This window comes from Neoarius graeffei, chromosome 6, assembly GCF_027579695.1.
Source record: "Neoarius graeffei isolate fNeoGra1 chromosome 6, fNeoGra1.pri, whole genome shotgun sequence".
Taxonomy (NCBI): domain Eukaryota; kingdom Metazoa; phylum Chordata; class Actinopteri; order Siluriformes; family Ariidae; genus Neoarius; species Neoarius graeffei.
The window spans coordinates 87481671-87499062 of NC_083574.1; positions in this window are offsets into that span (position 1 = coordinate 87481671).

Genomic DNA, 17392 nt, shown 5'->3' on the forward strand with positions numbered 1-17392 from the left:
TATGTTGAAGGTCATGGCGGCAACTGAAAGCCCATATGGGACTTCTTATATGTTGATAATGGTAAACATCTGGCTATAATGAACCATTTTAAAGTTATAGCCTTTTGAAAACCCATGACCTTCAGTTTGACCTTTCAAGGTCACTCAAGCTTAAAGATCATGGTGCCAAATGAAAGCCCATATGACACTTCCTATAAGTTGATAATGGTAAATATTTGTCTACCATCAACCGTTTTCAAGTTACAGCCCTCTGAAAACCCGTGACCTTGAGGTTGACTTTTCAAGGTCACTCAAGGTCAGAGATCATTGTGCCAAATGAAAGGCCATATGGGAGTTCCTATATGCTCATAATAGTAAGCATCTGTCTATCGGCAACCGTTTTTGAGTTATAATGGAAAATATGTTATTTTGACCAAAAGGTTGGCCATTCCGGTGACCTTGACCTTCATCTTGACCTAATTATCTCCAAAATTTAATCAGGTAATCTATGGACCATTGCCCACCTGCCCTGAAAATTTGAAGTCAATCGGTGCAACCGTCTAGACGCTAGATTGTTAACAGACAGACACATAAACAAACAAACAAATAAACTGCACTGATTACAATGGAGTACTGCTTACTCCGTCATGGGCGAGGTAATAAATAAATTTTATCACATTGTAACCCGAGTTATTTTTAAACAATGAATAAAGCTATTCTTTTAACAGAATGTTATTAATTTCCATAAACGTTGCATGACATTGTCCCACTTTTACGTCTGTTATATTCTACAAAGGCATTAATAAACAAAGTAATAATAAACATAAACTCTGGCATATTGCATATTTATATTCATATACAGCAATATATCAAAATAATACAGTGTGTGGTACAGATTTTTATTTTAATTAGTGCAGATGCTGGAGAATATCCCATTCACTCTTCCTTCGGTGCAAATCGTTTGATACCACGTCATGTGGAAAGTCGTTTTTGTGCCAAACCAAAACTAAAAGTGCTTCAGACCCTTGAGAAAATGCGGATTATTTATTTATTTAACATATTCTCAACCTACGAAATAAACCTTCCCTTAACGGCAGATTTCGTTTAAGCTACATATTGTAGTTCAGATTAGGCCAAACCCCTAAACCTCTAAAGCCTGTAAAGCAGTTTAATGTTTTCATAAGATCTCACGCAAATGATTCATCTGTTCAGCTAATTACCAACTCAACATGCACGATGAAACACTAAACCCCAAGAGGCCTACAGCACTGCACACACTCCAGCACTGAACACACACTCATCAGTAATCACTGCTGATTCACAAACTTGATTGAGTAATCTAATACACTTAGAGTGTCTGTACTTATAGTCTTTAAGAACATCACTTATTAAGGGCTAAATGCCATGCATAAGACGCCAAAAAAAAAACCCAAACCAATTACCAATATACTGTAGGAATACGTATGTTGTGTATTAAATGTTCACCTTGTCATATTGTGGAGAATGCATCAGTATCAATCACAAGACAAAGTTGTTGCTTTTCCCTTTATATTCCATCGAATTCCATTAAAACACCTAATTTCTTTCCACCATTTTGGTTTTGCCTTCTTAAGATCAGAATAATTTGTGCTTTCTGGTTTCTTAGTATCATGTAAAGCTGCATTTCTTTCTTTTGCTTTACATTTTTGGTCTTTTTAACTTCAGGAGAGATAGAAGAAGAGATTCCGGTGAGGGAACGGCGTAAGTGATAACAGGAACTATCACCAAGTGGCTAAAAAGTATGAAATGTCTCTCTATAATCAATAAAAAAAACTGTAATGCTGTGGTGTAAGAAGAATAAAAGTCTTCAGGATTTTCTGATATTGGAAATATAATCATCTCCAGGGTGGCAATCAGGAAATCACATGACTCTACTGCAGTGTTATAGTCGAGTCACTAAACCTCGAGTCCGAGTCCAGTCTCAAGTCCCCAGTGTTAAAGTCCGAGTCGAGCCCAAGTCGTTCAAGAAAGTTTCAAGTCGGGTCTGAGTTGAATCCACTATTGATCCGAGTCGAGTCCAGGTCGAGTCCGAGAACAAGACTCCAACCGCACCATTTGAAAGTGTCTGTTGCTGCCTTTGTGTGAAAGCGTCTCTGCGACTGTGTTGGACTAACGTTACTGCTCGACTGCCCCATTTTAGTTAATAGGCTACAGTCTCAAGTCCCCAGTGTTCAAGTCTGAGTCGAGTCCAAGTCATTCAAGAAAATTTCAAGTCCGGTCTGAGTTGAATCCACTATTGATCCGAGTCGAGTCCGAGAACAAGACTCCAACCGCACCATTTGATAGTGGCTGTTGCTGCCTTTGTGTGAAAGCGTCTCTGCGACTGTGTTGGACTAACGTTGCTGCTCGACTGCCCCATTTTAGTTAATAGGCTACAGATAAAAAGCTTGTTCATCGCTCCGCAAGCCCTGCCCACTATCAACAGGGCAAATAACATGAGAGAGGGCTAACACTAGCTAGTTCATCACTCAGCAAGCAAGCCCCACTATCATCAGGGCAATGAGCATAGCGTATTACTTCCTTCTCTGGGTGGAGTCTTGCCAAATGACGATTGAAGTTTGAGGTTGTCCCTGTCATCTCCTCTATAGTTCTTCTACATATGGAACATATAGCAGAGCATTTTTTCCCACTGCACGAGAAGTCTGTATAAGCAAAGCAGACAATCCTAGGGGCGTTCTCTCCAGGCATTTTTGTGCCATTAATGTTAGTTAATGAGTCGAGTCCAAGTCATTCAAGAAAATTTCAAGTCCGGTCTGAGTTGAATCCACTATTGATCTGAGTCGAGTCCGAGAACAAGACTCCAACCACACCATTTGATAGTAGCTGTTGCTGCCTTTGTGTGAAAGCATCTCTGAACATGATGTGTGAACAGGTGAATATGCATTCTCTTGCACAAAATTAGTATAAAATTTAATGTAGATATAAATATCTTATGCCAAATTATTATGGCATGTTACAAAAAATAAAGAAAAAAAATTCCAAGTCCTCATCTCCAGTTTATGAGTCCGAATGCAGTTCATGCATGAGTCCGAGTCCAAGTCCGAGTCATCAGTGCTCAAGTCCAAGTCAAGTCACGAGTCCTTAAAATTAGGGCACAAGTCAGACTTGAGTACTACAAGCCTGCTCTGCTGCACACTGGTGTTTTCTAGTTAGGAGGAATTGAATATGACTTGTTGTAAACATGCATCTGCTGAAGCCTCAGTCTGGACACATCGTCAGCAACATTCCTGGGCTCATCAGGTGTTTTGTGTCTTTGAACATCATACACTCTCCTCCAGGTGACCCCACTGGGGTTGATCAGACTCCAGCGTGTGTCCAGACAGCTCTAACTACTTTGTCCCCATGACTCTCTTCTTTTAGGCCTTCTTGAGGCTCTCTCAGCTGCTTCGGTTGTGCTGCGGATGGCTTTCCTCTTCCTCTCGCCTTCAATGCCCAAACTACTGAAGGCTCGGGCTAGAGAGCGGGCTGCAAATCCCCTACAGCCGACTTCCACTGGGAGACACCTGGCTTGCCATCCTGACTGTTGACAATTGCTTATCAGTTCCACATACTTCGATAGCTTCCTTTCATCCAAGCGATCTTCCCATGGCACCGTTAGCTCCAGCAGCACCACTTGCTTGGTAGATTCAGATAGAAGGACAGTGTCTGGTCTCAGGGTTGTGACTGCAATGTGGCTTGGGAACTTCAGCTGCCATCCTAGATCCACCAATAGCTGCCAGTTTCTTGCTGAGGTCAGGATGCCTGCAGCTGATGATCTCTTGGCAGGGTCTCTTGACTAAATTATGGAAGGAAATTAGGGTCAAAGACAGAAGATAGGGTAGAAGAGCAACTAAATTTAACACATTATACTGTACACAAGTTTGTAGATCATTGTGAATTTGATGAGGGGTTAAGGATTACTGGAGAAGGAGTACCTTTCCTAATGGCACTTGTCATGTTTATAGGGCCCTAGACTGGTCTTCTCATATCCAACACCATGTGAAGCACCTCTCCATGTGTGAAGACCATCTGTGCATGGCCTGTAGCCACATCCAAACATCACAGAATATGGCAGACCTTGGGGAGTAAACCCTAAAAACAAATCCCACCTTCTCATCCATCAAGGTCCCTAAGAATTTCTCGTGGAAGACTTTGGGATTTGGTGGTGTAGTGGTTAGCGCTGTCACCTCACAGCAAGAAGGTCCGGGTTCGAGCCCCGTGGCTGGCGAGGGCCTTTCTGTGTGGAGTTTGCATGTTCTCCCCATGTCCACGTGGGTTTCCTCCGGGTGCTCCAGTTTCCCCCACAGTCCAAAGACATGCAGGTTAGGTTAATTGGTGACTCTAAATTGACCGTAGGTGTGAATGTGAGTGTGAATGGTTGTCTGTGTCTGTGTCAGCCCTGTGATGACCTGGCAACTTGTCCAGGGTGTACCCCGCCTCTCGCCCGTAGTCAGCTGGGATAGGCTCCAGCTTGCCTGCGACCCTGTAGAACAGGATAAAGCAGCTAGAGATAATGAGATGAGATGAGATGAGATGAGATGAGATGAGATGAGATGAGATGAGATGAGACACTTAGGGATTTGTTGCAGAACCTCAAACAACTGGGATTCCACTGGATTGGACTCACCTTCAGTTGTCTTGCTATGCCTGCCACTGGATAAAGATGAAGGGTGCAGTAGCTGCAATGCTTCAGCTATATCACCTAAAACAACTCAATGCACAAAAGTTTGGTGGTTTAGTCTTCAAGCCCAATGGTGAAGCAACAGGTACCGGCAGTCATGGTCAAGAACCTGCACACTGGTGGTCTGGAATTCTGGTCATTCTGTTCACACCACTGGGTAATGTAGCAACAACAAGTGTATTCAAAGTGCACTCAAGGTGTGTATGAACGGTTGAGAAGCACCCATGCATTTAAGGGTTAATTATTTAAAGTGGGGAGCTTAAAAAACAGTTTGTGGACCAGGACTGGCCCTCTGAACACATTTAGAAACATCCATCCATCCATTATCCATAACCGCTTATCCTGTGCAGGGTCGCGGGCAAGCTGGAGCCTATCCCAGCTGACTATGGGCGAGAGGCAGGGTACACTCTGGACAAGTTCCCAGGTCATCACAGGGCTGACACATAGAGACAAATAACCATTCACATTCACACCTACAGTCAATTTAGAGCCACCAATTAACCTAACCTGCATGTCTTTGGACTGTGGGGGAAACCGGAGCACCCGGAAGAAACCCATGCAGACATGGGAAGAACATGCAAACTCCACACAGAAGGGCCCCATTGGCCACTGGGCTTGAACTCAGAACTTTCTTGCTGTAAGGTGACAGTGCTAACCACTACACCACCATGCCGCACATTTAGAAAAGTTTTACATTAAAATAGTCTTGTGGAGTGTAATTGAATGCAATGATTCAGGGAAGGGAGAAAGCTAGTTATTCCTGGTTATTTCACTAGGGGGCAAAATAGAGTAAGATCCTTCCAGGAACAGCTGGATTTCTACTGAGGTCATGTGACACTTTAATTTCATACAGGTAGACTCTATTCAACCAATTCTGTGACTTTTGATGGTAACTGGCTGCACCAGAACTAACTGACTCGTTTCCCACCTTGATATTTAATCATGTCGAGACCTCATGCTTTATATTCTTTGCAGTATTATTGAAGTACTGGCTATTTCATCGTATTGCGTGTTAGAGTTAAGGGCATCATGTTCTCATGTTTTGAGGCTAGTGAGGTAGGATTGAATATTGTAACAAAGTAAGAACACCTAAAGTAGTAACTACAGGGGAGAGTAGGAAGACTTGGGACGAGTTTCAGATTTTGTAGATTGTGAAATTCTTTTCAGGTTGCGTCACATTCATATTACATTAGAGAGTATTTACTATACCCTCTTACCACAACATTAGTTTCTCAGCTTGTCACATATATTGGCCTTCAGGCTTCACTGTTTCTGTCATTATGTTTTGCAGGGAGACATGGGACACTGAGGGGAGACATGGGACACAAATAAAATACCTCGCTTAATCCTACAAGTTTGATTTTAATTTATTATCAAAACTTGGACCATATGAACTGTTTGAACACACAATGCTGGTACAGCAACAGAAAAATATCAGTTTACCCAAAACCTGACTCAACAAAACAGTTCCATTCTCAAGAAGGAATGAAATAAGCTTAATCCTAATGCAGGGACACACCCACATATTTAACAATTTTAAACAATTTTAGATTTGTAAACGACAAGAAAAAACCTGTAACATGATGAACTGTCCCAACTCTCCCCATCTGGGCATTTTGAAAAATAAAAATTGTTAAATGTTTCCCCCCAGAATTTAAGTTTAATAAATAATACTATATCTGGTCACTCTAGGCACCATACTTTAATTCCTAACAAATCCCCAATTCACCAGCGTACATTACACCACAGAATGGAGATGGAGGCAAAGTAGAAAATACTTTTAAGTTTTAGTTGATAAAATATTTACCTACACAAACTTTACTGCAGTGTCCAGGTTCATGTCTCCAAAGGAATTTGGTTACTCTTAGGAGCAACATCTAACTTCTGATGGAATCTAAAACCTGATTGGTTGAAATTAATTCATGGGAATACAAACTGTCCCAAGTCTCCCTGCTCTCCCCTATCAAAATAAAACCTTATTGATATTTTATTTAATAAGTAGAAAGATCTGAGTATACTTGTGTCTTCTGGCTAGCAGGGATATTGAATTGAATATGACTCAAATATGGAAGAAATTTGGGGTAGGAAAGAGGAAGTAGACAGCATGAAAATTTATGAATATTAGTTAACCTAATGGAGCGGCACGGTGGTGTAGTGGTTAGCGCCATCGCCTCACAGCAAGAAGGTCCGGGTTCGAGCCCCGTGGCCGGCGAGGGCCTTTCTGTGCGGAGTTTGCATGTTCTCCCCGTGTCCGCGTGGGTTTCCTCCGGGTGCTCCGGTTTCCCCCACAGTCCAAAGACATGCAGATTAGGTTAACTGGTGGCTCTAAATTGACCGTAGGTGTGAATGTGAGTGTGAATGGTTGTCTGTGTCTATGTGTCAGCCCTGTGATGACCTGGCGACTTGTCCAGGGTGTACCCTGCCTTTCGCCCGTAGTCAGCTGGGATAGGCTCCAGCTTGCCTGCGACCCTGTAGAACAGGATAAAGCGGCTAGAGATAATGAGATGAGATGAATGAGTTAACCTAATGACATCATATGTAAATTAAGTCCACTTTTAATTTAATGCATATGCATGATAAATATATACGGTACATAAACATATACAGTGCATATGAACAATTCAGCATGTCGAGTGCAAATAGTGTGTCAGAATGAAATATATTTAAGAGTTATTCCATGAAATCGAGTCGTACACTAGCTAATAGCTGCGTAGCACTGAATTGGCTATAAGCCATGTATGATTGAGTGAGTGGAATAACAGTTTTATTCTATCCACATTCACTGGATTTTGAGAAACAGTGCATTTTTTATTTTTTGCAAATTCAATAAATAAAAACTTTATACAAAACGTCCGACAAAATCATTTCTGCTTAGAATGTAAACAAACCAGCGAAATGATTTGATTGATTGATTGATTGATTGATTGATTGATTGATTGATTGATTACTTTATTCTGAACAATAAAGAAGAAAGATATGACAATAAAACAATTTAAATAAAAAATGCAATAATCAAAACATCTTCATAAACAAACAGAATAGCGTAGCCACAAGGCAGTAACATAATAATGTTTAGAAAGGATTAGGAAGAAGTAATAACTTATCCAATCCTAACCCTCTATACCACCGCTAATCAAACGTCACTTTCCGCCATAATAAACTATATATACAAAAGAAAACAAAAGCAACAAACAAAAAGAAAACATACCAACATACCAAGACATACCGACATGGTATAATATTGACCAAATCAAATCATATATGCAGATACTTATGTTATGCATATATACACACATACAATACATCTATACAGTACATACATATACACTTACCTATAACTATACACAAAATACAAGAAGACCAGTCACAGACTTACTCTCAATTTCATCATCACCTATATAGTCTGCCTGTCCTCATTCTCATATATTTTTAGTAACATGTTTTTATATAATTTTTTAAACAGTTTTATGTTGGTGCTATTTTTAAGTTCATTTTCCAGACCATTCCACAATTGCACCCCACAGACTGTTATGCACATACTTTTCATAGTTGTTCTAACATTTACTCTATTAAAATTCATTTCCCCTCTCAGGTTATACCCACCCTGCCTTTCCATAAACATATTTTGTACCTCACCCGGAAGAAGGTTATGTCTTGCTTTATACATAATTTGTGCAGTCTTGTGTTTAACCAGATCAGTGAATTTCAGTGTGTGCTTTTTTATCTATGACAGGAGCAATTTGTGAAAAATGCTATAATAATAATAATAATAATAATAATAATAATTCTTGAAAAAAAAAAGTTCTTACCATCAAATACTTTTGTTCCATATTTTGTTGCCTTATTTTTTTGTATTCTGTGGGGTCTTGTTTTTGAGTAGAGTTTTTATTTCATCCTCGGTTGGTTCAGTAACACATGCTGCCATTGTCGTCGTCTTCTTTTTCTTCTTTAGGTTTTTTTTTGGTGGTTGGCAAACCAAATTAAAGGTTCATTACTTCCACCGACTGGACTGGAGTGTGGAACAGGAGCTATTGCGGAGGGGCACTATATTCTTTTAGCTATTTCTGTTTCTTTTAAATACTTGATAACAAAGTGATATATCTGACTTGATGCACTCTGCCATTTTGTTTTTCTGTACTCACGGTATATGAGCTGCTATCCTAGTAGTAGAGTAGCCAATCAGTATGAGAAAGAGTGGAGTGAATGAGAAGTATATCAGAGTGGTGCAAGACATGTATGAGAACAGTGAAACAGCAGTGAGGTGTGCAGTTGGAACAACTGAATGGTTCAAGGTGCAGGTGGGACTCCATCAAGGATCTGCTTTGAGTCCTTTTTTGTTTGCCATAGTGATGGATAGCTTGATGGACATGATGTTTGCAGATGATATTGTGATATGTGGTGAAAGTAGAAAGGAGGTTGAGTTGGGTTTGGAGAGATGGAGGGATGCATTGGAACAAAGAGGAATGATGGTGAGCAGTAGCAAAACAGAATACATGTGCATCAATGAGAATGAGGATGAGAGTGTGGTGAAGATGCAAGGAGTAGACATAAAGAAAGTTGGTGAATTCAAGTACCTGGGGTCAACTGTGCAGGAAAATGGGGGCTGCGATAGTGAGGTGAGAAAGCGAGTGCAGGCAGGGTGGAGCAGTTGGAGAAGGATTTCAGGAGTCATTTGTGATAGGAAAGTCCCAGCAAAAGTGAAAGGTAAGATGTATAAGACAGTAGTGAGACCAGCTGTGATGTATGGATTGGAGACCGTCCCCTTAACGAAGAGACAGGAGGCAAAGTTGGAGGTGGCGGAGTTGAGGATGTTAAGGTTTGCGATGGGAGGTTGGACAGGATAAGGAACGAGCACATCAGAGGGACAGTACATGTGGAGAGCTTGGGAATTAAACTAAGACTGAGATGGTATGGGCACATCCTGAGAAGAGATGCAGAGCATGTGGGAAGGAGAATGTTGAGGATGGAGCTGCCAGGCAAACAAAAATGAGGAAGGCCAAAGAGGAGATACATGGATGTGGTGAGAGAGGACATGAAAGTTACCATATTAACATGCCATTGTGTGTTATGCCTGATGTAAAGACTCTTGTCTCTGCGAGCCTACCACACAGATTTAATACTTGTCATTTTTAGGGCATACCTAACAACGTGTTTTCTTTCTCTCTCTCTCTTCCCCCCCCATCTGTCCCTCTGAGTTACATGTTGATCCTGGGATTGAGATGCTGGCCTCTTCTGCCCCTCGGACCTGCTTGATCCATCCTGGTGCCCTGTGTCTGGTCGGAGTTTTATCGCCCCACTCCTGTGAAGGACGGCCCCATGAGGACAGTTGAGGGTTATACCTGTTAAAACTGTTAATATTATAGTCAGGCTGTCTGTTGTTGCCCAAATGAGGATGGGTTCCCTTTTGAGTCTGGTTCCTCTCGAGGTTTCTTCCTCATGTCGTCTGAGGGAGTTTTTCCTTGCCACCGTCGCCACAGGCTTGCTCATTGGGGATAGATTAGGGATAAAATTAGCTCATGTTTTAAGTCGTTCAAATTCTGTAAAGCTGCTTTGCGACAATGTTTATTGTTAAAAGCGCTGTACAAATAAACTTGATTTGATTTGATTTGATTTGATTTGATTTGATTTGATTTGATTTGATTTGATTTGATTTGAAAGTGGCAGTTGTGGTAGAGAAGAATGCAGAGGACAGGGAGCAATGGAGATGAAAGATCCGCTGTGGTGACCCCTAATCGGGAGCAGCCAGAAGAAGAAGAAGAAGAAGAAGGGAGTAGCCAATCAGAGCATGCAATTACTCATATCTAGTGAATGTGGATAGAATAATTGAGTTTTGTCAGTCACACATTTTTTTTTTGGTGTACACTGTCAGAAATAAGATACAGTAGGAGTCCATTTCTGTCCCCCAAGGTACAATCTACATTAATATACCTCCTAGGGCTCATTATTGGACCTCAAGGTAACTAAGTGTAGCTTTTTAGAGCCAAAAATGTACATATATGTTCCCAAGTCATATATAAAGAGTACAAATAAGTGCCTTAATGGGTACTGATCCAGTGACAAGCCACTGTATTCCTAAAAGTACAATAATGTACTTTATTTTCTCAGAGTGTATGCTCATCTCTGACACGAATATCCACTATGAGTAGGTCCAACAATGTGAGAACACACAGTAACTATATCAACAAGTGTTGCCAGGCAAAACAAACCTCGCCCAATATCACTTATGATGAATATGAAGGAAGATATCGCGCGAAAAAAATAGGTACCCTATGGGTACATGTGGCTACTGCTTATAAATAAAAAAAATTGTTTTCTGATACCATGTCCATACAATAAATATAGCATATATATATATATATATATATATATATATATATATATATATATATATATATTTACTCTATAAGGCAGTAGCCACAAAAATGAAGCGTAATCCAAAAATGAACAATTTAAAAATCACAGAAGTAAAATATATCGTGTCTGTACTTTATATTATTCTACTCTTACCTCTTGCAGTTTTCGAAACTGAAACCTCCGAACCAAGGCTGACATACACATGCTGTCGCCATGACCCAAACTCTTATTTACCAGAAATGGCCTGGTGCTAGAGCTCAGTGGAACACACTTTCCCTCTGTAATAAGCATAAACATGTCTGAAAGCGATTTCTTTAGTCTAGTCCATTTATTTCAAATGGTGAACCGAATTGTATACAACCCCGATTCCAAAAAAGTTGGGACAAAGTACAAATTGTAAATAAAAACGGAATGCAATAATTTCCAAATCTCAAAAACTGATATTGTATTCACAACAGAACATAGACAACATATCAAATGTCGAAAGTGAGACATTTTGAAATTTCATGCCAAATATTGGCTCATTTGAAATTTCATGACAGCAACACATCTCAAAAAAGTTGGGACAGGGGCAATAAGAGGTTGGAAAAGTTAAAGGTACAAAAAAGGAACAGCTGGAGGACCAAACTGCAACTCATTAGGTCAATTGGCAATAGGTCATTAACATGACTGGGTATAAAAAGAGCATCTTGGAGTGGCAGCGGCTCTCAGAAGTAAAGATGGGAAGAGGATCACCAATCCCCCTAATTCTGCGCCGACAAATAGTGGAGCAATATCAGAAAGGAGTTCGACAGTGTAAAATTGCAAAGAGTTTGAACATGTCATCATCTACAGTGCATAATATCATCAAAAGATTCAGAGAATCTGGAAGAATCTCTGTGCGTAAGGGTCAAGGCCGGAAAACCATACTGGGTGCCCGTGATCTTCGGGCCCTTAGACGGCACTGCATCACATACAGGCATGCTTCTGTATTGGAAATCACAAAATGGGCTCAGGAATATTTCCAGAGAACATTATCTGTGAACACAATTCACCGTGCCATCCACCGTTGCCAGCTAAAACTCTATAGTTCAAAGAAGAAGCCGTATCTAAACATGATCCAGAAGCGCAGACGTCTTCTCTGGGCCAAGGCTCGTTTAAAATGGACTGTGGCAAAGTGGAAAACTGTTCTGTGGTCAGGCGAATCAAAATTTGAAGTTCTTTATGGAAATCAGGGACGCCGTGTCATTCGGACTAAAGAGGAGAAGGACGACCCTAGTTGTTATCAGCGCTCAGTTCAGAAGCCTGCATCTCTGATGGTATGGGGTTGCATTAGTGCGTGTGGCATGGGCAGCTTACACATCTGGAAAGACACCATCAATGCTGAAAGGTATATCCAGGTTCTAGAGCAACATATGCTCCCATCCAGACGACGTCTCTTTCAGGGAAGACCTTGCATTTTCCAACATGACAATGCCAAACCACATACTGCATCAATTACAGCATCATGGCTGTGTAGAAGAAGGGTCCGGGTACTGAACTGGCCAGCCTGCAGTCCGGATCTTTCACCCATAGAAAACATTTGGCGCATCATAAAATGGAAGATATGACAAAAAAGACCTAAGACAGTCGAGCAACTAGAATCCTACATTAGACAAGAATGGGTTAACATTCCTATCCCTAAACTTGAGCAACTTGTCTCCTCAGTCCCCAGACGTTTACAGACTGTTGTAAAGAGAAAAGGGGATGTCTCACAGTGGTAAACATGGCCTTGTCCCAACTTTTTTGAGATGTGTTGTTGTCATGAAATTTAAAATCACCTAATTTTTCTCTTTAAATGATACATTTTCTCAGTTTAAACATTTGATATGTCATCTATTCTGAATAAAATATGGAATTTTGAAACTTCCACATCATTGCATTCCGTTTTTATTTACAATTTGTACTTTGTCCCAACTTTTTTGGAATCGGGGTTGTACGCTCACCAGCCATTTTAATCAGAACACTTGTATGCGCATGCACACTGCACGATTGTTACACTCATTCTTACAGCACGATGACATAGTGGCTAGCACCTGTATATGAGGCAGTAGCCACAACAAATCAATTTTGACCTTTTTGGTGACCTTGACCGGATGACCCACAAAATGTTGGAGGTTCTATTTGATACCAATGCCCGTCTATCCTGAATGTTTCATGAAGATTGATCCAGCCGTTTGCCCGTAATATTGTTAACAAAAAAACAAAAACAAAAGAGAAACAAAGAAACCCAACCGAAAACAATACCTTTCCCCCTGGTGGACTCTGTCCCGGTTGAGGTAATAAACCCTCCATAGATGTGTTAATAAGTCCACACTCTCAATAATATACAATAAACTGATTGCATTTGACAGAAGCAGTGATGTTTATCTGGATGCTATTTCCCTGTTTCTGCTGTCTGAGGAGTTATCTCAGCTCTCAGCTCTGCTTCATGTCAAATGGCACGTAAGACGCAAGCTTTCCGTGCTGACCCCGAGTGTCTGCACTGATACCCTGATAACATCTGATCTTGCGACTCAGGGAATCTTAAGCATGAGAAGGTCCTGATAAAAGATCTTAGCCTATATACTTGTGTGTGTGTGTGTGTGTGTGTGTGTGTGTGTGTTTATTTATTTATTTATTATTATTATTATTATTATTATTATTATTATTATTATTCTAAATGACTCAAGGCTCAGATTAGGCCTACCTGCATTTTTCAGTCTATTTTTACTTTCTGCTTTTTTCTGATTTAATCCCTATCCTGATATAAATATACCTTGCACGATGTATAGTGCCAAACTGTCCTGATTTGACCTTCATATCATGTCTAATTATGTATGAAAGGTGCCATGTTTTGATTAGCGAACACAAGTACACACAAAGAAAGAAACATGACTGACATACTAACATTACCTCAACAGACTCCCAGATTTCCTGTAACCATAATCACATGGCTCACAATTTTAATCACGGCCTGTTCCTTGCCAGAATAGTGTGTGTGCGCGCGCGTGTGTGTGTGGGCATGTTTTTATATCTTCACATGGACCAATGATATAAACATCAGACAGTTGTGATCTGGTTGGATACACATATTGATGAACTCCATGAGTCAAGGATCTTTATTTTTATCAATTGATTTACTTTTGGTTTAACTTTAAACAAAAAAGAGACTAAATGTCTCCTTTTGCTTACTGGGATAAAGTTTAGGATTAGATTTAGGTGTCACACAGCATCACTTAGCTGCATTATGTCAGTGGAAGGTCCTCACAAGGATAGTAAGAGAAACGTGTGTGTGTGTGTGTGTGTGTGTGTGTGTGTGTACAACATGCGTGCCTGCGCTGTATTTGTGGGTCTTCACGTGTGCGTGGGTGTGTAATCATTACCCTTCCCGATCTCTCATATCATCAGTGGTGGAATGTATTCAGTCATTGAGGAAGCTCTTTCCTGGCTTCGGTCCATCTCTAGTTCGGCTTTATCGCTCCTCAGGAAACACAACCATCTCCTGCTGTTAACGGCCTCCGATGCCAACAGGAGCTCATATTCAGGCCGTGTAAACCACACACACACACACACATTATAAACATGAAATCAACACCAGTCTGCAGAGAAAATGCCACTGCTGCTTGATCCTGTCCTCAGATTCTGCAACGTTTATAATTTCAGGCCTGATTTCCAAGTAAAGGACGTGAAGGGAGAATTTAATTAGCTGCATTCCTGATCTTTAAAACAAGGACGTATTCCAAAAGATAACGTTTGAGTGAAGATTCTCACGAAAACTTTTTTGGTGGTGTACAGTTACTACATAGAAAAGAAAAGGAAAGAAAAGTGATTCCAAAGAAATGACCTTGTCATAAATCTGCATTATTTAGTAGGTAGCTAATAACAGCTAATAATTGCTAGCTAATCAGGTAATTAGTAGCTAGCAAAAAAAAAAAAAGTCAAGTTTATTGGTATAGCGCTTTTAACAACAGACATTGTTGCAAAGCAGCTTTACAGAAAATTAAAGACCTTAAAACATATGAGCTAAATTTATCCCTAATTTATCCTTGATGAGCAAGCCTGTGGCGACAGAGTTGAGGAAAAACTCCCTCAGACGACATGAGGAAGAAATCTTCATAGAAACCAGACTCAAAAGGGAACCCATCCTCATCTGGGTGTAACAGATAGCATGATTATAAATAATTCACTTCTATAACCGTGTCCTTTATACACAGTAGTCACAAAGTACAACTGTGTAACCAGGAAATTCATGATAGTTTTAACATGAAGTCTGTTTTATTGAAGTTATGTTGAAGTGCTTGAAAGTTTGTGATCAGATTTTCACACAAGTCTCATCTCATCATCTCTAGCCGCTTTATCCTGTTCTACAGGGTCACAGGCAAGCTGGAGCCTATCCCAGCAAAAGGCGGGGTACACCCTGGACAAGTCACCAGGTCATCACAGGGCTGACACATAGACAACCATTCACACTCACGGTCAATTTAGAGTCACCAGTTAACCTAACCTGCATGTCTTTGGGGGAAACCGGAGCACACCCACGCGGACAACATGCAAACTCCACACAGAAAGGCCCTCGCCGGCCACGGGACTCGAACCCGGACCTTCTTGCTGTGAGGCGACAGCGCTAACCACTACACCACTGTGCCACCCTTCACACAAGTCCTAAAAGTAAATAAAGAGAACCCAATTAAATGAGACAAAAATGTTATACTTGGTCATTTATTTATTCAGGAAAATGATCCAATATTATATATCTGTGAGTGGCAAAAGTATGTAGATTAGCAGTTAATTTGAAGGTGAAATTAGAGTCAGGTGTTTTCAGTCAATGGGATGACAATCAGGTGTGAGTGGGCACCCTGTTTTATTTAAAGAACAGGGATCTATCAAAGTCTGATCTTCACAACACATGTTTGTGGAAGTGTATCATGGCACGAACAAAGGAGATTCCTGAGGACCTCAGAAAAAGCGTTGTTGATTCTCATCAGGCTGGAAAAGGTTACAAAACCATCTCTAAAGAGTTTGGACTCCAACAATCCACAGTCAGACAGATTGTGTACAAATGGAGGAAATTCAAGACCATTGTTACCCTCCCCAGGAGTGGTCGACCAACAAAGATCACTCCAAGAGCAAGGCGTGTAATAGTCAGTGAGGACACAAAGGACCCCAGGGTAAATTCTAAGCACCTGAAGGCCTCTTTCACATTGGCTAATGTTAATGTTCATGAGTCCACCATCAGGAGAACGCTGAACAGCAATGGTGTGCATGGCAGGGTTGCAAGGAGAAAGCCACTGCTCTCCAAAAAGAACATTGCTGCTCGTCTGCAGTTTGCTAAAGATCCCGTGGATAAACCAGAAAGCTATTGGAAAAATTATTTTTGGACAGATTAGACCAAAGTAGAACTTTTTGGTTTAAATGAGAAGTGTTATGTTTGGAGAAAGGAAAACACTGCATTCCAGTATAAGAACCTTATCCCATCTGTGAAACATGGTGGTGGTAGTATCATGGTTTGGGCCTGTTTTGCTGCATCTGGACCAGGACGGCTTGCCATCATTGATGGAACAATGAATTCTGAATTATACCAGCGAATTCTAAAGGAAAATGTCAGGACATCTGTCCATGAACTGAATCTCAAGAGAAGGTGGGTCATGCAGCAAGACAACGACCCTAAGCACACAAGTCGTTCTACCAAAGAATGGTTAAAGAAGAATAAAGTTAATGTTTTGGAATGGCCAAGTCAAAGTCCTGACCTTAATCCAATCAAAATGTTGTGGAAGGACCTGAAGTGAACAGTTCATGTGAGGAAACCCACCAACATCCCAGAGTTGAAGCTGTTCTGTATGGAGGAATGAGCTAAAATTCCTCCAAGCCAGTGTGCAGGACTGATCAACAGTTACCGGAAACGTTTAGTTGCAGTTATTGCTGCACAAGGGGGTCACACCAGATACTGAAAGCAAAGGCTCACATACTTTTGCCACTCACAGATATGTAATATTGGATCATTGGGACAGGATAAGCAGCTACAGATAATGGATGGATGGATGGATCATTTTCCGCAATAAATAAATGACCAAGTATAATATTTTTGTCTCATTTGTTTAACGGGGTTCTCTTTATCTACTTTTAGGACTTGTGTGAGGCAGCATGGTGGTGTAGTGGTTAGCGCTGTCGCCTCACAGCAAGAAGGTCCGGGTTCGAGCCCCGTGGCCGGCGAGGGCCTTTCTGTGTGGAGTTTGCATGTTCTCCCCATGTCCGTGTGGGTTTCCTCCGGGTGCTCTGGTTTCCCCCACAGTCCAAAGACATGCAGGTTAGGTTAACTGGTGACTAAATTGACCGTAGGTGTGAATGGTTGTCTATGTGTCA